Source organism: Equus przewalskii, chromosome 26 (genome assembly GCF_037783145.1).
Source record: "Equus przewalskii isolate Varuska chromosome 26, EquPr2, whole genome shotgun sequence".
In the NCBI taxonomy this organism is placed as follows: Eukaryota; Metazoa; Chordata; class Mammalia; order Perissodactyla; family Equidae; genus Equus; species Equus przewalskii.
Genome location: NC_091856.1, coordinates 33,830,722 through 33,852,389, shown reverse-complemented (window position 1 = coordinate 33,852,389; position 21,668 = coordinate 33,830,722). Strand labels below are relative to the sequence as shown.

General features: G+C 49.3%; 1 protein-coding gene across 45 annotated transcripts in view; it reads right to left on the bottom strand.

Moving 5' to 3' along the window:
* PRRC2B (proline rich coiled-coil 2B) overlaps positions 1 to 16,013 on the bottom strand; it is a 92,579-nt gene extending 76,566 nt beyond the window's left edge. For 30 of the 45 annotated variants that reach the window (XR_011533505.1, XR_011533506.1, XR_011533513.1 and 27 more), the window contains exon 1: positions 15,874 to 16,013. The gene's annotated coding sequence lies outside the window, so the exon portion shown is untranslated. Of the gene's footprint in view, positions 1 to 443; positions 698 to 15,025; positions 15,159 to 15,873 lie in introns of those variants that run through there. The other 15 variants (XR_011533509.1, XR_011533518.1, XM_070596107.1 and 12 more) reach the window with 5 other exon arrangements.
* Between the last annotated feature and the right edge of the window lie 5,655 nt (positions 16,014 to 21,668).

Sequence of the window (21,668 nt, the reverse complement as noted above, 5' to 3'; positions counted from 1 at the left end):
GCCTCCCAATTAAAGGATTAATCCAGGAGTTCAAATTTAACTAGGAGTTCCAGAAACAGAGAAAAAAAAGGAGGGGAAGAAATTATCAAATAAAAACCACAAGAAAAATTCCCAGAGTTGAAGTACCCAAGATTTGCAAGGGCCCAACAAGGCCTCAGAACACGGGTGTAAAAAGAACACGAGGGATATCATGAAACCTCAGTACGTTGGGGATAAAGACAAGAACCCAAAAGCTTCTGAGAGCGCAGCCTTGCCCCTAAGAAAGGTCGCGGGACAGAACAACAATGACTTCTCATGAGCAACAATGATGAGCTTCTACCAGCATCATTCCCTTCCCTGGGAAATGACTTTCAGTCCAGAATCCAATAGTCAGCTGACCAAGTCAAGGGTGGGGATTAAAAAAAGATTTTTTTCAGATTCACACAAGGACTCAAAACATTTACCTTCTCCGAAAGTTGCAGGGGAATATGCTCTAACAAGCAAGACAGAGGCAAATGTCACAGCGGTCATTCCCGCCTGCCAGCAGCTAATTCTCCCCTCCTCCTTCTTACAGGAAGTTCTCTCTTCTCTTCGCACGGCAGCACAGGGGCCTGGGGCGGGCCTGAGGTGGCTGGACCCACACCCAGCTGAGGTGGAGGGGGCCTGCCTGGTGTAAGAGAAACCCATCCCCCTTGCTGGTGATTGGCTCAGAATGTGTATGTGACTCACCCAGACAAACAGGACACCTGGTTCCTTAATGACAACATGGAACCACTGGACCAACCAATCAGAAACCTGCCCACCTCTGGACTTCCACTTACTTGAGTCAATAAACGTCCTTATTGTTTAAGGCGGCTTAAGACAGTTGCTATTATTTGATGCTCAAATTACCAGATACAACATAGGATCCACAGAACGAGAGCTCCAACACAGGGACAAAGACAAGCCGCAGAAATGACAAGCAAAGGAAGCCCCACATGGAAGCTGTGCTACGGGCAAGAGAGGAACTGGGCCTGAAGAGAGCAGGACAAAGGCTTCCAGGGGAGCAATGGAACTGACGGATTATCTGACGTATCTGGGCAATCAGAAAATAGCATTTGTTGCACTTTATTAGAGCATTTGTAAAAAAGTAGAAGATACAAGTTTTAACGTAGTTCGATATCAATCTTTTCTATTTTGGTAGTGCTTTCTGCGTCCTATTTAAGGAATTTTGTCTTCTCCATGATCATAAGGATATTCTATGTTTTCTTCTAGAAGCTTCATTGTTTTATCTTTCATGTTTAGCTCTATAATCTATCTAAAACTGATTCTGGATATGATTTGAGGTAGGAGATTCATTTTTTTTCCTATACAGAGAATCCAATTTTCCCAGTACCTTTTTGAAAACGCCTTCTTTTCCCTTTGTCATAAACTATGTGCAGTCTGTTTCAAGATTTCTATTCTATTCTATCGGCCTGTCTGTCTGTCCTTTTGCCAACACTGTGCCACTTTAACATCCTTACATTGTGCTGTCTCGACATCTAGTAGGTTAAGTCCTTCAGCTCTGTCCCTCTTCAAGCTTTGATTATTCCTGGCCCTTTGCATTTTCACACAAATGTCAGAATCAGTTTGTCAATTTCCAAACAAAACAACAACAAAAGAAAAGCCTGCTGGGATTTTAATCAGAATTATACGGAATCTAGGGATCAATTTGGGGGGAACCAACATCTTCACAACACTAAGGGCTGGCGAGTATGCGGATCAAGGACAACTCTCGTGCACTGCTGGTGGGCAGGGCAAGTGGGAGAATCACTGGAAAACTGGCAGCCGCCTACTAAAGCTCAACATAAGCGTACCCTGAGACCCAGCAATTCCCCTCCTGCGTGTACACCCAACAGAGCACGTACACACACGCAAGGAAGGACACTCCAAGAATGTCAATGGCAGCATTATTCAGAATAGCTCAAAACGGAAACAACCTAAAAGTCTATCACCACTAGAATGAATAAATATTATATTCACGTAATGGAATTCCATTCAACGAGAAAGAACAAACTCATACACAACTACATAGATAAAACTCACAAATATAATAGCGAATGAAATAAGCCAGATACAAAAGAGAGCATCATTTTATAAGGGTCCGGGACAATCTATAATGAAAATATAACTTTGTGTGAACTTACATATGCACAGTAACTTTAAAATGAAAAAAGAAATTATTATAAGATTGGAAAAAACAGAAATCTCAGGGCCAGCCCAGTGGCGTAGCAATTAAATTCACATGGTCTGCTTTGGGGGCCCGCGTGGTTCACTGGTTTCGATCCCAGGAGTGCATCTATGCACCATTTATCAAGCCATGCTGTGGCAGGCATCCTACATATAAAATACAGGAAGATGGGCAGAGACGTTAGCTCAAGGCCACTCTTCCCCAGCAAAAAGAGGAGGATTGATGGCAGATGTTAGCTCAGGGCTAATCTTCCCCAAAAATAAAAAGAGAAACCGTTACACCTTAATAAATCAAGCCTACTCAGATAGAGATGATAGATGAAATGATTAAGGCAGATCAGCAAACATGTTCAAAAAGTGATATATGAGACTTTAAGGAAAATCCCACATTCTGAAAAGCAAAAATCTCTGACCAGAGTGCAATAAAACAAAACATAGTGAAAGTAGAAGTAAAAATAACCCTGTCAGTTGGAAAACCTAAAACTCTATTAAAACACTTTTGAATCAAAGGGGAATTCAAAACCATGGCTGCAGAATACCTAGAAAATAGCATTAAATAAAGAAAAGAACACTCCACACGCAAACTTTTTAAAACAAAGACAATTTGTACTCAGAGGAAATTTAATAATCTAAAAACTTTAAATTCCTAACAGAAAAGAACAAAGTAAAATCAAGCATCCAATTTAAGAAGTCAGAAAAGAGAATTGAACGCGAAGGAAAGCAGAAACAACTAATGAAGAAAAAGCCAAAAGTAATTTAATGAAAAGTAATTTGAATAAAACTTAATTTAAACATAGGAGTTCTTTGAAACAAGAAACAAAAGCGATAAACCACCAAAAGGTATTTGCACCCTCACTTTATAGACAAGACACCAAGGCTCAGTGACATTAAACGACTGGCCTAAGGTCACTACCATCAAGTTAGGGCACTGCAAAGCCTGAACTTGAACCCAGGTCAGCCTGACATCCAGGTCTGCTCTGGAAGTACGGGCACTCAGTGGGCACAAGGGAAACAAGCCATGCTACTGTAATTATGAGGGCCACCTGTGGGCCCCAGAGAATGCCCACAGGGCCATCCAGGGGCCCTGAGGCCCAGGATAAAATGCCCACAGTACTCCCAGGCTCTGCCAGTACTCCCGGGGCTGTGGCGAACGTGCAGGGCAAGTCTGGCCTGGGGACAGGGACGGTCTGAGCCGGCACTGCATCAGGGGAGGAACTCGACTGTGATACAGGGTCCCGTGGCCCCAGGGTGTGCACCAGCTCTGGGCTCCTCACCCACAGGCGTGTCTTGAGTCTCCCCAAGCACAGCACTTGCTGGATGGTCCCAGTGACCCTTGTGGTAACTCCTGACCAACTTAAACTCTGTTATGGCTCCTTTCTCCCTGGGCGGTGGGGTCAGTCCCCACCACCTAGCTCCCAGGCACACGGGCTCCGGCTGAATGAAGCCTGCAGAGGACTCTGGCTAGCAATCCATTTGCAGTCTGCAAAGAGTTACTGGCCTACCTTATCTTTTGAATATGCAGTTAATTTAGCAAGCAAAAAAAAAAAGACAATTTCCATACACAGCGGGGGATGGACAGCTGGACAGATGTGCCACATGTAGGCCTCGCTCTCCAAGGTCAAAAGTGACCAGGGACTTGGCAAATAAAAGGAACATATAAGACACATAGCTCTATTTCAGTTTCTCCTTCCTTTTCCACCTCCTAATATTGGTGAATTATCAAGTGAGAAGTACCCTGCAAATGCCACCAAAACCTCCGTTCTGTGTGGTAAAATCCGATTTAGCAGAGAACAGAAATTGGAGACAGCATTTGTATCGGATTGTTTCTTCTAACCAGATCAAAAAGAAGTTTCCAAGGGCCACTGACACATAAACAGAGACAGGTGACAGAATCCGCTGGAAAAACGTGAACCGTAGGGGCCCCAGCACCAGGGGCCAGGGCACTCGGGATGGGTCTGAGCAAATTAAGGGTCCCAGGCAAAGCTCTTGCCAGGAAAGAGCCAATAATGCACCAGCCACTCAGTCCTGACCCAGACCACCCCCCACAGGTGTGTCTGTTTTTCAAATTTATATGGGTAACCTTTGTAATCAGTTATCCTTGTAACTAATACACGTTACTAATACACATACAGCATAACAAATTCAAATGATACTAAAGTGTGCAAATCAGTCCAACTCAAAAGGTAACCGCTGTTAACACGGTAGATGCCCTCCGTGCTTGCTTTCTCAGCTAGCATAAACCTATCCACAGTCTGTGTCTTCAACTTTCATCTAGACCTGTGGGAAGTTACTACACTATGCTGCAGCTTGCTTTCTTCTCTTATTATGCTCTGGTCATCTTTCCAAGAAAACACATCCTGCTCTGCCTCATTCTTTTTAATGCCTACATGGTATCTCACTGCGTAGCTGCGCCACACTGCTTTCCCACTGCCCGACAAGTAGACACGTAAACTATTTCCAACCGTGCACTACGACAAATAATGCTACGACCGACATGCCAGGACATGTGCCTTTACACACTTGGGCCAGTATTTGAGTACCATCTGATTTTTCTATGAAGCACATTTCTAGTTTGTGACAAAGAACTGAAAGGCAGGAAGAAAGGCGAAGGAAGAGAGAGAGGTGTTTCACGCCCAAAGAAACCAGCAGCGCTGCAGACCCCAGACCTTTAATTAGGTCAATTACTCAGGAGTCGGATGCCCTCCTAGGAGAAAATACCCCGAGGGACACAGAACACAGGCCACTTAAAACAAAAACCCCACTTTCCTCTTCCAACCCCTCCCCGACTGTGGCACTGCCCCCCTTCAACTTTGAGGAGGCAGAAAAGAGGCAACAGTGGCTTCCTCAGAAGCCCCCAAGGAGACTCCTTAGCAACAAACCATTCCGCCTGGATGTAATGCCACCCTCCAATCGGAGAGAGGAAATACTCCGTCAAGCTGGCTGAATAGTAATACAGCTGTGCAGAGGACCCTGCCAACAACCGCTGAGGTGGCTGTCTTTACCGTCGGCCCTGCTCAGAGGAGGAAACCAAGGCTGCGAGGTGCAGTAACAGGCCAAGGTCACTCCTTGCTCTTCTCCCTCTACCATATCATCTCAGAGCTGAGCCACGGGCGGTAGTGTGTTTGCTCATACAGACACGGCGCATCAACTCAGCCCCCACAAATTCACCCTCTCTTGGATGAAAGTAAATAAACAAATCCAAATATACTGAAGGCAGAGGGGCTAGAAGGGCTGAGTTGGTTTAAATGACCCAAAACAGAGCCCAAAGGACTATACCTCAAGAACCTACACCTATTTATTCTCCAAGCCTCAGGCACCAGAGGAGACCCAGGACGATTACAGTCACTGGGCCGCCAAACAGGCAAGACCAGGTCTGAAATAACGACAAAGGACCACCCGAAAATAAGAGCCCGGTGTTCCCCAGGGGCCTTCACAGATGTGCCAACCTGTCATCTCAGTAAGGGAGAAAAGAGGAACATGTGCCCTCAACGCAAATACACTAATATTATTCATTGATTATTTATAATAAACCAACATTACAAAGACCTTACCCACACTAAAAGAACTCTATACTCCCAACTCCCGGAGCCCTCCCCACTCCTAAACTATCACAGACGGTGCTGCCTCTTTACCCTAACAAGCTCACATCAGAGAGCACACGGCCCACCTTGACCATACTTCAACTCCCATGTCACAACCAAATCCTACAGCTTTCAGATCTTTGGAGAGCAGGCCCTGTAACTAAATCCACTCTTTGCCACCACTAAGTATCACCAACAGGACATTATGATTTGTCCAGGGTGGGCAAAGAATTACAAAGGCCTTTTTTTTTTTCTTAAGAGGACAGGAAGGGACCAAAGTGACAGTGCTTGGGAATCATATATAAAATGTCTTTTACTTAACTTTATTTCTATTAAGGTACACCTAAAACATTCCTATCTCCTGCTTCCCGTGGTCACTTGAGGTTTAGAACGCGCATGTCGTTAAAACATTCCCATTAGTGGAAGACAAAATCATTTCAAGACAGCACCCACCTCTTGATATGAAAAAGGGACAGTGGGCAGGAAGGAATGACTTTTATTTTCTATTTTGTGCGCCTCTGGAGTGTTTGGGTTTTTGAAACCAGCCTGTATTGTTACCGTTCCGCTGTTTTTAAGGTCTCGGTAAACTAAGCAATGCAGAAGCAACACCTCACACTGTTTCTGAGCTGACTAGGTGCCATCGTCACCACGACACTATGAGACAGCTCGCATAAACCTCCATCTCCATTCGGCAGGCAAGGAAACAGGCTCAAAGGGGCAAACAAATGAGACTTGCTCAAGGTAGGTTTAAGTGGTGGAAATAAACACTCCTGTCTGCCTGACACCAAATCAGGACAGCGGTCCGCCTCGTTGAAGAGCCTCCCCGGTACCCAGAACCCACGAACTGCCTTAACATACCTATCTTGATTCCTCCCCAGACGTTTACCTAAAACGTTCCAAGAACAGACAGAATGGACTCAGCATAGGGCAGCAGCCAGTGATCAAATGCTCTTGTTAGGCAGAAAGGGCTCCAATGCACCTGCCCCACGGGGAGGCCCTGGGTGGAGGTGTCTGAGCTCCTGGAGGTGAGGACAGGGCTATGTGATTTGGGTCTAAATCTTCAGCAGGTAGTACAGGGCTTAGCACACAATTAGAAACACCAACATCCAGTAAACAAATGAGCCCCTAGCGTATAAGCCTGCCTCCTCCAAACCCCTAGGCTCTCAGCTGGTGCTGAACCCAGGCAGCATTATTAGCTACTGTTTACTGAGAGCCTGCTTGCCTTGTGCCAGGTACCTTACAAACACTTCAGGGTAGGACCCACTGAATCCTCCCCTCAATTCTAGGAGGAAGGTGTTACTATCACATTTTGCAGACAATGAGAATGGAGACTCCAAAAGATTAAATAATTTTAACCACCCAGCTTGCAAGTGGTAGAACCTGGATTTGAAGGCAGCTGACCTCAAAGTCAGGGGCTACTCTCCATCAGGAAAGGAGCAGAGGAGGGGGCAAGGCACTCTCAACTCTCCCAGTGAATTTTCTCTAGGTTCAAACTCACAATAACAAGCCACAAGGGCCAGAGCCGTGTCATCCCCAACGGCATCTCCTCTGGGAACCTACCTCGCTGGAGCACACATCCTTCCCAACCCCGCCTGATGAAACACCACCCAGGCATTTCCAGGCGCTTCATCTGTGCAGTTGCGCCCCCCCACTAGGTGTGATCTAGAATAACCAGGTGGGGGAAGTCAGGGCCCACAGGCCAAGCGCTTGAGGAGGGGACTGAGCAGATCTGCACAACAGCCATTATCAGGAGACGCAACACAGGACTGGCCTTCAAATAAATTCCGCACAGTCAGAAATATTAATAGCAACAAAACCACCAAGAGCTACGAAATGTGAGCCTCAGAAATCTCCAGAGGGCCTACGGGAGAACTCCAAATGGAGGAGGTCTGTGAATTTTCTCTGCCAGGCTCTCGTGTACGAAGGCCGGAAGAAAACATCTATGCCAAGTACCATCATTTCAGCTGACACTGAAAATCAAACTTAGGCCTGGCGACCTGTGCCTTTGTCTACAAACCCCACTTGGCCTCACTATTGAGACGTCCAGGGCTACTCCTTCCAGCCACTTCTGCACTGGAAGACCAGAGAACGCTGTTTCTGATATGCTTGGCCACATTGATCCAAACCAAAATCCTACACTGACTGTGGGAAGCCTGCAACAATCACTGCTCTTGATTTGGGAAATGCGCACACCCAAATGACCCCAGAAGGCTATTCATCCAGAAAAACCCACAGTTCAGAAACACCCGCTCTCATACACTAGTGTACATAAATTGACACAAAGTTTTCTGAAGAGGAATTTAGCAGAATTCTTACCAAAACAATCTTTAATGGGCTATTCAGCAAGAGTCTACCCTACAGAAACATACTCTCACACGCTATTATATACAAACTATCTAAGGTTTCTGAAGAGTAATTCGGCAGAATATTACCAAAACTTTGTGATATCCAAAAATTAGAAATAGCCCAAACATCCACCAATACGCAACAGGTTAAATCAAGTATATCCATAAGGCATTCTCTGCAGTCGCTAAAACAGATGACGTAATCTGTCCGTACGGGCTGTCGCAAAGCACACCATGACATTTCATTACGTGAAGAGGGCAGCATGCTTTAGGAAGACTATAAACACGCATGTGCAATAATGTGCATAATTTTTTTCTGGAAGGAATCACAAGAAACTTCTCATACTGGTTTCCTTTCAGAGACACAGGGGAAGAGCCCTTAGACCTTTCAACACAGCTTGAATTTTCTAACTACTTTCTTAAAAATTTCAACTGGGAATACCTGGGCCATGGGATTGTGAGCTATTTTTGTTTTCTTTTTCAGGCACCTCTATATTTTTCTTAAACCTAATAATTTTTAAAACATTAAAAATGTGGTAGATCTATATATATTAATATGGAAAAATGCTCATGATAAATATTCAAAAATGCAAGTTGCCTATAAGAAAGACTAGCATGATTCCATTTTTGTTTTTTAAAAACCCGCCTACGGGGCCGGCCCTGTGGCCGAGTGGTTGGGTTCGCACTCTGCCTCTTCGGCCTGGGGTTTCACTGGTTCGGATCCTGGGTGCGGATGTGGCGCCGCTCAGGCCATGCTGAGGGGGTGTCCCACATGCCACGGCTGGAAGGACCCACAACTAAAGGTGCGCAACTGTGTACCAGGGGGCATTGGGAGAAGGAAAAATTTTTAAAAACCTGCCTACAAAGGGTCATATTTACACGTGCACTGAGAGTCTAGAAGGGTAAACAAAGCAAACTGTAGGCAGTGGATACTGCCTGGGAAGCTGGAAGGAAAAGCTTTCATTTTTCTTTGTATGCTTGCTTTTTCTTTTTTTTTCTTTACGAGTATGAATACTTTTGTAATTAATTTTATATCAAAAAAAAATTCCACTTTATGCTTCAGGACAACGTTCCACTCTCCCCAAGTGCTTCCGAACACTCAGCCCATTCAGTCCCCGGACAGGTCGGCCAGGCGGCAGCGGCGGGGCCCCTCCCGGGCAGGCTCGTGTTTTCTGTAGCGCCTGGAACAGAGCGGTTCTTTAAGCTCTGAACTGTATGTAAACACCACCTGCCCGAAAAAGCTCTGGGAGACACAAAGGACCATGGAAAGAGCACTGGAGACGACCTCCTTTTCCCAGCGGGTCCTGCAGCGACCCACCCCATCACTCCACACAAAGAGATGATCCAGAAGTATGCTGGGCGAGTCAACTTGGAATTCTCAGAGCCAAGGTCCTACCTGCCCTCCCCTGGGCTGGCCACTGGCCACACGGGAGCACCTGCATCACGTTGACATCCAAAGGGTTGGGGCGCCCTGGAAAGCGAGCTGACCCACGAGCTCTCTGTGGCCCACACATTTCTTCTTTTTTTTTTTTTTTAAAAGATTTTATTTTTTCCTTTTTCTCCCCAAAGCCCCCCGGTACATAGTTGTGTATTGTTCGTTGTGGGTTCCTCTAGCTGTGGCATGTGGGACGCTGCCTCAGCGTGGTTTGATGAGCAGTGCCATGTCCGCGCCCAGGATTCGAACCAACGAAACACTGGGCCGCCTGCAGCGGAGCGCGCGAACGTAACCACTCGGCCACGGGGCCAGCCCCCACACATTTCTGATCCTAAATTAGAAACGTATTTCTAATACTCCAGGGCTGGCACACTATTTTCAAAAGGTGCTTATTTCAAGTCTGCCACATTTTCCAGAAGGCCTTTCCTGACGGCCCCACACCCAGGCTGAGCTGGGCCTGCCTCTCGGTGGGCTCCCACGAGATCCTCCTATGCAGCTCCATCGTTCACCCTACACACATTGCTGGAGCACCCTCTCTGTCAGACACAGAGCAGTGAAGGAAGAGGAAGCAACAGCATTCTGCTTCACAGCATACTCACTCACTCCACTGGGGGAAAAGGACCACTCAATAAATGAAAATAAAACTGTATGTCTCGGTTGTTGCCCACAGACAGATGAAGGGATAAACAAACTGTGATGTGTGTGTGTGTGTAATGAAATACTATTCAACCTTAAAAAGGAACAGAATTCTGACACATGCTCCAACATGGATGAACCTTGAAAAGATTATGCTAAGTGAAATAAGCCAGACACAAAGACATATACTGGATGACTCCACTCACATGAGGTCCCTAGAGTAGTCAATCTTAAAGACAGCAAGTGGAGGAGCCGGCCCCATGGCCGAGAGGTTAAGTTCCTACGCTCCGCTTTGGCGGCCCAGGGTTTCACTGGTTCGGATCCTGGGTGTGGACCTAGCACCGCGCATCAGGCCACGCTGAGGTGGAGTCCCACATGGCGCAACCAGAAGGACCCACAACTAGGACATGTAACTATGTACTTGGGGGATTTGGGGAGAGGAAAAAAAAGAAAAGAAAGTGGAACGGTGGGTGCCAGAGCTGGGGCAGGGGGAATGGGGGACTCTTTTTGGTGGGTGCAGAGTTTCAGTTTGGGAAGATAATAAAGTTCTGGAGATGGATGGTGGGTGCACAACACTGTGAATGTACTTAACACGACTGAACAGCATACTTGAAAATGGTTAAAACAGGGCCGGCCCTGTGGCTGAGTGGTTAAGTTCACGTGCTCTGCTGCAGGTGACCCAGTGTTTCGATCATTGGAGTCCTGGGTGCGGACATGGCACTGCTCATCAAACCACGCTGAGGTGGCGTCCCACATGCCACACCTGGAAGGACCCACAACTAAGAATACACAGCTATGTACCCGGGGGCTTTGGGGAGAAAAAGGAAAAAAATAAAATCTTTAAAAAAAAAAAATGGTTAAAATAGTACATCTTCTTATGTATATTTTACCACAATAAAAGAAACAAGGGCTGAAAGGTGCTGAAGAGAACAGGAGGAGCCTGCACTCCGACCTGGAAATTCCGCTGATGGGAAATAATCAGCAGTGTGGACCAAGACGGACATGCAAGAGGCTCCCTAAAGTTCTGTTTATAAGAAAGAAAAATGGGTAACAACAATCTAAATGTCTAATAAGAAAGGATTAAACAAACTATGGCATACCCAGATAACAGCAATTATGTGATTACTAAAAAATCAAGTTTTCAATCACTTAGGGAAATACACTATAACATTAAGAGGAACTATAAACTGTGAATAGTGCATACAGTATTTTTCTAATTTTTTTTTTAAAGATTTTATCTTTTCCTTTTTCACCCCAAAGCCCCATGGTACATAGTTGTATACTCTTCGTTGTGGGTCCTTCTAGTTGTGGCACGTGGGACACTGCCTCAGCGTGGTTTTGATAAGCAGTGCCATGTCCGCACCCAGGATTCGAACCAACGAAACACTGGGCTGCCTGCAGCGGAGCGCGTGAACTTAACCACTCGGCCACGGGGCCAGCCCAGTAGTCTTCTAATTTTGAATAAACACATAATCAAAAGAAAGAACTATATCGGTCTTTACCGTAGTTACTTCTTGATGGTGAGGTTACAGGTGATTTGTATTTTTATATTCATCTTCACTCTTTTCAGTATTTTCTAATTTTTTTTCAGTGAAAATGTTACTGTTACGAATGAGGAAAACTTACATGAAGGGCCTTGCACAATACCTGACAAACAGCAGACACTCAAGGAGTATGTGTTGCGTGACAGTGACTTTTAGAAGTAATAAATACTGCTTTTGCAACACCACAAGAGGAAAAGGCTGAAGATGGCTTCTCCGAAAGGAGGAAGAAAGGATACAGAGCAGAGCTACAAAACCAGCTGCAGAGGTGAGAGCGGAAGGAAGTAGTCTAGCACAGAATGTGAAGGACGGCCAGCAACCCAAGATAGACTTCATTTTGCCCACAGACACCTCCTGCTGCCTGAAGAGCTTTACAAACCAACGCGGCTGCTGGCATCTTCCAGAAGCAAGCCAGCCCTCAGCTCAGGTCACACAAAAAAAATCAACAAGCACAGCTAAGAACAACACTCCACCAAGACTTCTGGCTCAACGTACTAAGACAAGCCTCTGTCCTGGTGTAGAGATGTCCCTCGTGCCACTCACAGACAGAAACAGTGATATCACTGACAGCAAGGCCCAGGTCTCCAGGCTCCGAGGCGAGGGAGCCCAGTCCAAGTGGCACCTTTTAAACCTAAAAGCTTGTCATCAACAATTCTATTTCACCAGAAAGCTCACCATCTCTCATCTCTCTCTCTCCTATCTCCAGCACCACAGGCAATGCCTTTCTCTCTTTGTCCAAATGACAGACCTAATAAGCTTCCTCGAGCTATACAAGCCCCCGAAAAATTCTTAAGAACTCGAGTTAGGATTTGAGAAGAAGCCAGCCCAGTTAGCCCTGACTAAAACATGAGAGCACAATGCCCAACAGATCTCTGCCGGAAACGTCATTTTTCAAGGGGAAAGCACTGCTTTAAAACCGAGTGTAGACAGGCTCTGTTTAACACCTGCCTGCCTATAACAAGATACATACATTTGATAGCAGAGACGCCTCCTTATCAAATTCAGAAACACATGCACTGGCCCACCTGGCCTATTCTGCTTTGAAATAGAAACCAACACAGAAATGATCAATCTTAAATGGTAGAATAACGAGGCATAGAACCAGCACACAGACATTAGCAACATGAGTCAGTACTTTGTGCAAGGCAAAAAAAAAATCTTGAAAGTACAATAAAATAACCCTTCAGGAAAAAAAAGGAACAGAAATTTACAAGAGGGTGGGGGATGGTGAGTGGGCCAACCAAAAGGCATAACAAAAATCCCTTGGCCAGGCCCCAGGCAACTAGACCACGCTGAACTAGTTTTGACTTGCCATTCCTGAAATTCCACTCTCCCGAGGTTTTCTGGCTCTTCCTTCCCCAGGCTCTCTTTTTACCCATTTGGGCTCCGAGGAGACTGGAGAGGCCCCCACCATGGGCTGAGACAAGGCCCCTGGACCGTGCAATCAGCCCCGAGATAACTGGAATTCACAGGTAATCAAAAAGCCTGGCGAGAGGGGCAGCCGAGTCATCACCCTCCCTAACCAACAGTCCAGAGCCAGACTGAGCCGGAAGGAAATCCAATAGAAAGGATGGGCAAGACGCGGGAAGCGGGGAAAACTGAAAGGATGACGTGCCCCCGCTAAGATGTCTCAGTCCCACAGCCAGGCCTGGAACCTCCAAGGAGGTTTTAAAAAAACAGAACAGAACAAAGCAAAACCAAGATGGTTGTGGGAACGGCAAAATGAACCAAAACACATATCCCCTCCCCCGCCAGCCTGCAGAACCACTGTAGGTCCAAGCAGAGGGCTCCGGGCCCGTTTACAAACAAGCTCCAGGTTTAGCCCACAGGTAACCGGGGTCTCAGCCCTCACCTGTGGCCAGCCTGGGCTCAGCCCCCCGACCCTTAGCCTCAGTCTTTCCTATGGCCTCCAGTAAACAGCAGACGCCCCAGCCTGGCTGAGCAGCCTAGCTCTTCTAAGCCACTCTGGTGCTTCCAGGCAACTGAGTGGTAGTCGTCATATCAGAACATTAGCTGGGGATAGAATCTGGGGTGGGGAGGTCACAGTCCCAACAACCAGAAATTAGGTCGTTGAAAAAAGATCAGGAATTAGGAGAAAAGAAAACTAAGCAATCAACAAAACCAACACACATTTTCATCACTCTCCTATGGATGGAAGCACTTTGCTACAAATAGTATGTGGAGCTCCCAAGAGCCCCAACAGATACCCAAGGCAAGGCATAATTATTCCCATTTTACAGATGCAGGAGCTGAGGCTCAAAGACTTGCGTAAGGTAACCCAATGAGGACCAGATTCCAGGCTCCAAGAGACACACTTGCCTGAACAAGCAGAGGCTCCCCAAATGATTATTTACCAGTCCCAAAAGAAAGCAGTTATCCTCAAAAGGCAGGCCGCCCTGGGCCTCTGCTGGTTGTCCTGAGTATCTTGTACTATTCTAGCTCTGCCTTAAACTGAGCAGAACAGCCTCGAAAGGGGCAGGCACCCCAGATGCAAGGACAGAGACCTATTCCCACACAACGCAGATCTGTTTAGTTCTCGAGGGCTCCAAATGCTCCTCTCTCCCATCCTTGCTTCCCCACAGAGGCCCAGCACCGAATAAGCAAGCGCTCAGTGACGTTTTGTGATTTGAATTCCTTCTCCCCATCCACGCCTCAGCCTAGAACCTGTGGCATCGCAGGATGGCTCAGTCCTATGGGTGGCACCACAAGTGGCTAACTTCCATCCTAGGACTTGCTGGCAGTTATACAAACAGCCGTAGTAGAAACCACCACTGAGCACCAACTGCGTGCCTCCACTACGTCCTTCACCGTCTTCCCTACAAGGTGGAGGATGCAATGTCCCTATTTGTGCCAACGAAGGCTCCCAGAACTCCAAGACGATTTGCACCCCAAAGCCTGGGCCTCCCCGGTCCCACCTTACACCACAGTGCTGTGCACAGACATGCAGCTTTTTGCTGCAGCTGGATCTGGGGAAACCATGCTAAGACTTCAAACAGATAGTTACAAACACCAAACGGGGTGATAATGTATAAAGCCATATAAAACGCACCCAAAACCTTAAAGAAAACAAACAAACAAAAATCTCAGGGACAGTTTAACAATCCTGTAAACCAAAGGCTTCTAAAGGTTTCTCCCAGGCAGCCATTTAGCAAATGACACACTCTGGAGAGCCTCCCCGCCCCCCTTCTCCCACTTCCTTCAAGCTAACCATTCTCTCGAAAAACACCTCCTCGTCTTGCCTAAAGGTGGGCTCGGACTTCCCACGATATTTAGAAAGAGGAAGAAAAGAAAAAAAAGCACCTTCCAATTTTACATAGGCAAATCCGCTCTTCAGAGGCCACCGATTTCAACAGTGCTGTGTTTCTTACTTAGAAAGGAGGGGGAAGAAAGAAAAACCAAGGAAGGAAAAAAAACCCCATCTGGCAGGCCCTGAGTAGCGACATCCTGTTTATTATTAAACATGTTCAGCAACAGGGCCTTAAGGATTTTGAAAATAATCCTCCGCTCCGAGCACTCAGCCCGCGATCGTCTCGGGCGGCTGTGCCCCCGCCCCCTGCACACAGGCCACCAGCCCCTGACCGCCAACTTCCGCGACACTCGGGGGGACCTGCCCGCCCCGCGCCCCGAAACGCCGCTGCGACGGCCACCGCCAGCCTCCGGCCCGGAGGGTCGCCCGGCCCCGGGATGCCCCTCGGGGCGGCGGGTGTCAAGCATGCAAGGTGGGGGCGGGCGGGACACCGGCCCGGGGAGGAAGGCGGCTCCCCGGCCTCGGGCCCGCCGCCCCCCAGCCCCTTGCCGGGCCCCGGCCGCGCGGCGCCCAGGCCCGCCCGACCCCGCCGCCCGCGCGCCCGCCCGCCCGAGCCCAGGCCGCGCGGCGCCGCCACAACAATGGCGAGCGGGCCGGGGCCGCCCTCCGCCCGCCGCGCAGGCCGCCGCGCCCGGCCCTGCAGCCCTCGCCAGGGCGGGCGGCCCAACGGCGGCGGGCGGGGCGGGCCGAGGCCGGCGCTCGCGGACAAAGGTCGGCCGGGCCCGGGCTCGCCGCTGTCAGTCAGCCGCCGCCAAGACAAAGCCGGCCCGGCCGCGCCGCCTCCATCTTAGCGCCGCGCCGCCCCGCGCCCGGCCCCGCGCCGCCCCGCGCCCCGGCCCACCTGGTCTGGTTCCGCGGGCGCGACTGGGCCGGGCGATGGCGGTCGGGCGGCGGTCGGGCGCGGAAGCGGCGGGATGGCGGCGGATTGCGCGGCGGCGGCGCGGTGCTCGCTCGCTCGCTCCCTCCCTCCCTCTCTCCCTCCTGGGCTCGCTCGTCGCTCGCTCGCTGGAGCCTCGGAGCCTGTGTCTCGCCGCTCGCCTCCCTCGCGCGCGCGGCTCCCCGCCCCCCGCCTGCCGCCGCCCCCGCCTCCTCCGGCCTCCTCCTCGCGCCGCCGCCGCCGCCGCCGCCCGCAGCCGCGCCTCGGCCCGCGCAGCGCCCCCTGCCGTGCCTCCCGGGCCGAGAGAGGGGCGCCGGGGGCCCGGGGAGGGGGAGGGGCGAGACAGGGGCGCCGGGGGCCCGGGGAGGGGTACGAGGAGGGGCCGGGGTCCCCGGGAGGGGGAGGGGCCGCGGAGAGGAGAGGGAGGGGTACGAGGAGGAGGCTGGGGTCCCGGGGAGGGGGAGGGGCCGCGGAGAAGAGGGGGAAGGGGTGCGAGAGAGGGGGGCTGGGGTCCCGGGGAGGGGGAGGGGCCGCGGAGAAGAGGGGGAAGGGGTGCGAGAGGGGGGGGCTGGGGTTCCGGGGAGGGGGAGGGGCCAGGGAGAGGCGGGGGACTAGAATGGGAGAGTCTAGGCGAGGAGGGGGCTGGGAAGGGGGAGGGGCTCGGGGGAGGGGCCCTGAGAAGGAGAAAGGGCCCGGAGGAGGAGCCGGGGAACTGGGAGTAGGTGTGGAGGGGGCTCCGGGAAGGGGGCCCGGGGAGACGAGGAGAGGGGCCGTGAGGAGGGGGCTGGGAAGGGGAGGAGCCCAGGGCAGGGGGTGGGGCGAGGCCGGAAAAGAGTAGTCCGGAAGAAGGGGGGCTGGGATAGAGGGGGCCAGGACCAGGGGCGGTGAGGCCCAGAGGGAGGGAGGGTTAGGAAGGGAGGGGGCGAGAGCCCGGATCTCCGCCCCTTCCCCCTTCAGAACTGCAGCGCCTCCTGACAGACCGTGAGCTCGGATTTTGTTAAAATATGTATGTGATATGTTCATGGAAAGGAAACAGAAATAATACATTGTTAATTCAAAAGCAGGTTGTTGCATAATATAGATAGTTTATCCCATTTTTGTCAAATAAAAAGTAATCAACCAGTGCTCTTGAGTGTGCGTCTGTGTGTGTGAGAGTGAGTGTGTATTTGTGTGAATGCAAAACAAAAGCCCTGGGAGAATGCACTCCGCTCTTGGTTACCTCTGGGTCCGAGGTCGGTTTGAGGTGAGGAGAGCAAAGGAGGATTCTTGCTTTTTATTCTAGATACGTTGGCAATTAGAAAAACAAACAATTTGAAAAACCAAAGACAAAGAGAAATGTAGCTGGAGCGTGGAATCCAAATCATCGGGCTTCCCTCTCTGACGCTTGTCCTCGTCCATTCCTCACAGTAAACATCAGCCACAGCCCATGCACCGTGTCAAGTGGCTTGGACCAGTTTGTCTCATGTAATCCCAGCCCTAGGACAGACATTATTGTTCCAATTCACAGTGAGAAAATGGAGACTCAGAGGTTAAGTAACTTGCCCAAGCCACACAGCTAGACCTGGGAGGAAAGTTAATCCACTTCGGCCTCACTAACTAAGGTTAGGGTTAGGGTTAGCACTGAGTACAGTACCTGGCACTCAGTAGGCGCTCAATAGGCGCTCAATAAATATTCATTGGCTTACTGAATGGAGAAATGAGTGTCTAGCCCTTGACCTTATTGGCAAGGAGGTAAGGGACTCAGGGACACACCAAGAATCAGGAGGTTACCTTTTTCTTTGTCTGGCATGAGGACAGAAGAAGACGAAAAGCTTGGAGGGCCTTGAGTGCTCTGGGAAGACAGAGGAGGAAATATTAAAGACCCAGGAAGGAGAAACTCAAGTCAACAAGTTCTCTGCTCCTCTGGCAGATCTGGAAGGGGAGTGACGCCCTCTGGGGACGGCAAGGGCTGCTAAGTCCCTGGGAGTTAAATGGCAGCGGACGCTGCATTTGTACCAAAACACGCAAGGGTTTTTGTCCTGGGTTCAGGAAATCCTTTTCTGGGATTACATGAGACAAACTGCTCCAAGCCACTTGACACCGTGCATGGGCTGTGGCTGGTGTTTACAATGTGGAATGGACGAGGACAAGCGTCAGAGAGGGCAGCCCGATGATTTGGATTCCACGCTCCAGCTACATTTCTTTTTGTCTTTGCTTTTTCAAATTGTTTTTCTAATTGCCAACGTATCTAGAATAAAAAGCAGGAATCCTCCTTTGCTCTCCTCACCTCAAACCGACCTCAGACCCAGGGGAAATCCTTTTCTTTCTGCACTTCTCTGGGGTGACAAATAACAACAATGCCAGGTACTCTTTACTGAGCACCTTTTGTGGGCCAGGCATGCTGCTAAGCGCTTTATAAGAGATAACTTACTTAAAACTTGGGAGATGGTTATTATTGTTCCCACCTTGTACATAAGGAAGTTGAGGTCAGAAGTTAAGTCACCTTAGACAAGGTCACAAATGACATGGAGCAAGGATTTGAACCCAGCAGTGCCAGTCTTGGAGGTTTGAGCCTGTCTGAGGGAAAAGCAAGGCTAAGGTGCTGGCGTAGGTTTGGGAGCTGTTGGCTGTGGGCTGTGGCTCTGCCAGGGCTGGCACCTGGGCTTCCTCCAGGATTCTGAAAGTGCCCCTCCAAGATCTCCCACAATTCAGGACCCAGAGAGGAGGGAGGGAGGAGGTGGGGAAGAGCAGAGCGTAAGAGCTGGACCAAGGCTGGACCTTTGGGTCTGTTAGCCCCGAGACACTCCTGCTCGGGAGAGGAAACATTCAAGGAGACATTTCATATCGTCCAAGTTACTCTAAGGGAAGCAGCAGCTGTCCAGAGCTGGAATAGTGAAAGAAAGGAAGCACTGAGTGGACTGAACAGGACAAAGCTGGGGAGAGTTGGCATGAATCAACGAGCAAGAGTTTACTCAGTTTTTGTTATTTTTTTCCTTGTAAATATTAGGAAACTTGCAAAGCTTACAGGTGGAGAAATCTCTTCAAACCCCCAAAGTGAGTCAGAGGGGGAATTTCACCCATCCCTCATGGACAAATGCAGATTTTATGTAGACATAATTTTATTTTTCCCAAAATGTGATCACTGTTTTTTGTTATATTGAAATTTAATATTTTTCTATAAGGCTTATAAATGTATTTCTTTATCCATGATTTTCTTTTTTAAACCCCATTATGGCTAGATATGGCTCTCCTTTGCATTAATTTCACATGGAACATGGAAAGCACTGTCATTGCTCAGATTTGGGGCTTTTTTTTTTTAACTCATCTGGAAAGTTGTCTCCTTTTGTGCTTTCTCTTATTCTCTTTCCTCCATTCTGGTTTCTTCTTCTCTAACACCCACCAGCATACTCCCCCATTCCCTCTATGACAGTCCCAATCTTGCTGGTGGTCGTCATTTCTATACATTTCCCCTACTATACTGTGTCCCCTACTACTCTAGGAGCTCATCCAAATAGGATCACTGAATTATTCATTTTGTAATTCCCCAGCACCTTGCACACAATCTGTGGCACATAATAGATGCTTAACGACAGGTTATTGAATGAAAGAAGAAAAGAAGTGAAGGGAAAGAGAATCTTGAGACTCAGGGAAGGGACTTGACCTCTGTTGGTGCCATGTCCAGTCCTGGCCTCAAAGGGAAGCCAGAAAAGTTTGCACTTATCACCCCATCGCCTGGAGAGTCTGAGATTTGGCTAGGGCTTCTTCCATCTCTCCATAAATAATAGTCATAATTATTGAGCACTTTCAGGTGAGGAAATTAAGGCACAGACAGGTTTAGTGACTTGCCTAAGTTCACACAGGGAGCTGGTGACAAGTTGAAAAAGAAAGAAGAGCTGGAAGAGAGAATGCACGCTTGTTGAGGGCTTGTTGTACTTGGTCCCATTTTCTGTATATCACAGCATCTTCCCCGTGGTTTTGTAGGTGAGGGTCTGTTATTCCTCCATTTTACAGATCAGTAAACTGAGGCTCCAAGACCTGCACCCACCACCACCTGGCTGCCACATGTTGTGTCATACTACTGTGGTTAGGAGAGTCTTTCTGAGCATGCAGACCCTAGAAAGCTCTGGGAAATCACCATCCCACTGCAGGAATGAAGTGGAGGGCCACATTACACTATGGACATAAAGAGGGAGCCAGCCTTTAAAGCAGTGGCCCAGGCACAGGGCCTAGGGGCAGCCCGGAGGCCTGTCATGTGGGCCCTGTCTGACTCCAAGGCCCCTCCCTCCGGCCACTCTGAGCCTGAGTGTTGTCCCCAACATAGCCATGCACACTGCCTGCTGGCTTCACAACGCACAGGGGCCCAGGCAGCTCACCTAGGCTCCTCAGTGGGGCCCGTCCAAGCTAAATCCCGGAGCAGGCAATGGATCTGGGCCCTTCTCCCAGGCTTGCCCTCAACATGGAGCCATGGTTGAGAGTGCCAGATCTGGAGTCAGACAGACCTGAGTTGAATTCTGTCTCTGTCCTCCTTTACTGTGTGTCTTTAGACAAGTGACTGTAATTCTCTGAGCCTCTGAAAATTGAGGAAGAGGTTTGTTGTAGAATCGAATGCGATGATGTATGTTGGCTGTCAGCACAGGCTGCCACCCAGCAGGCAGTCAGCATGTGCTGGTGATTACTGTTATTCCTTCTTACTCTCAGACACAAGAGCCTCCCTTGTCGGTCATCAATTGCCGTGTAACAAACAGCCCCAAAACTTAGTGGCTTAAAACAACAATTTGTTATTTTTCACGATTTGGTGGGGTTTTGGAAGGTTCTTCTTTTCTACCTGGTGTTGACTGGGGTCAATCATGCCGCCATACTGTCTCTTGCTCCATGAAGTGTTTCATCCTCCAGGATTCTCCATGTGGCATTTCTCTCTAGCAAAATACTTCAAGCTTCCTTATAGCATGGCAGCTGCGGTCCAAACAAGTGCAAATAGAAGCTGGCAGGCCACTGAAGGGTGTCACTTCTGCTGCATTCTCTTGCTCAGAGCGAGTCCCAGGGCTAGCTCAGACTCGAGGGCAGGGTGAGTCCCCCCGCCTTGCTGGGAGGAGCAGCACGTGTAGAGTGAGGGGAGGATCGTCTGCAGGTTATTTGTAGACAGCCCTCCCTGTTCTCGGGGCCCTTTGCTTTCCCCCACCCCCTGCTTGATCCCAAACCTCCACTCATCCTGTAATGTGATGAGGACCTTCTATCCGGCTGCAAAGAAACATTCCCTGAGATCTGTGACGGCCAGGCCGGCCAGAGCTGAGAAACGGCAAGATGAGAGAAAAGCGATCCTCCTGCTCAAGGAAATCCCAAGTTAATGGGCATTAAAAGCAAAATAAAACAGCAATAATAAAGCTCTCGCCACTGCCAGGCATGGGCCTGAGCTGGGTCCGAATCATCGGGGCCTGGTTCTGGCCTGGGCTCGTGCTTCCTCCTGTCCTGGAACTTCAGGGAAAGATGGCCGGCAGTATGCCCACAGCTAACTTGCAATATGATCCAGGAATGTGAGGCCTACAACTTGCGTAGTGATCCCGTGTTCCAGGATTCCTGGACAGCCTGCTTTCATCTTCTCTGCACCTGTTCTCCAAGTGCAGTCGTACTAATGAGAGAGAGCAGAATCTGATTTCAGTTCAGAACATGGGGCCATTTTAACTTCAAGGGGGAAAATGACTAATAGTCCAGGGAGAAATTGATTCCAGCTGGGGAGACGGAGGGGGCCTTCTTGGTGCAGGTGCTTTTGACGCCAGGCTTTG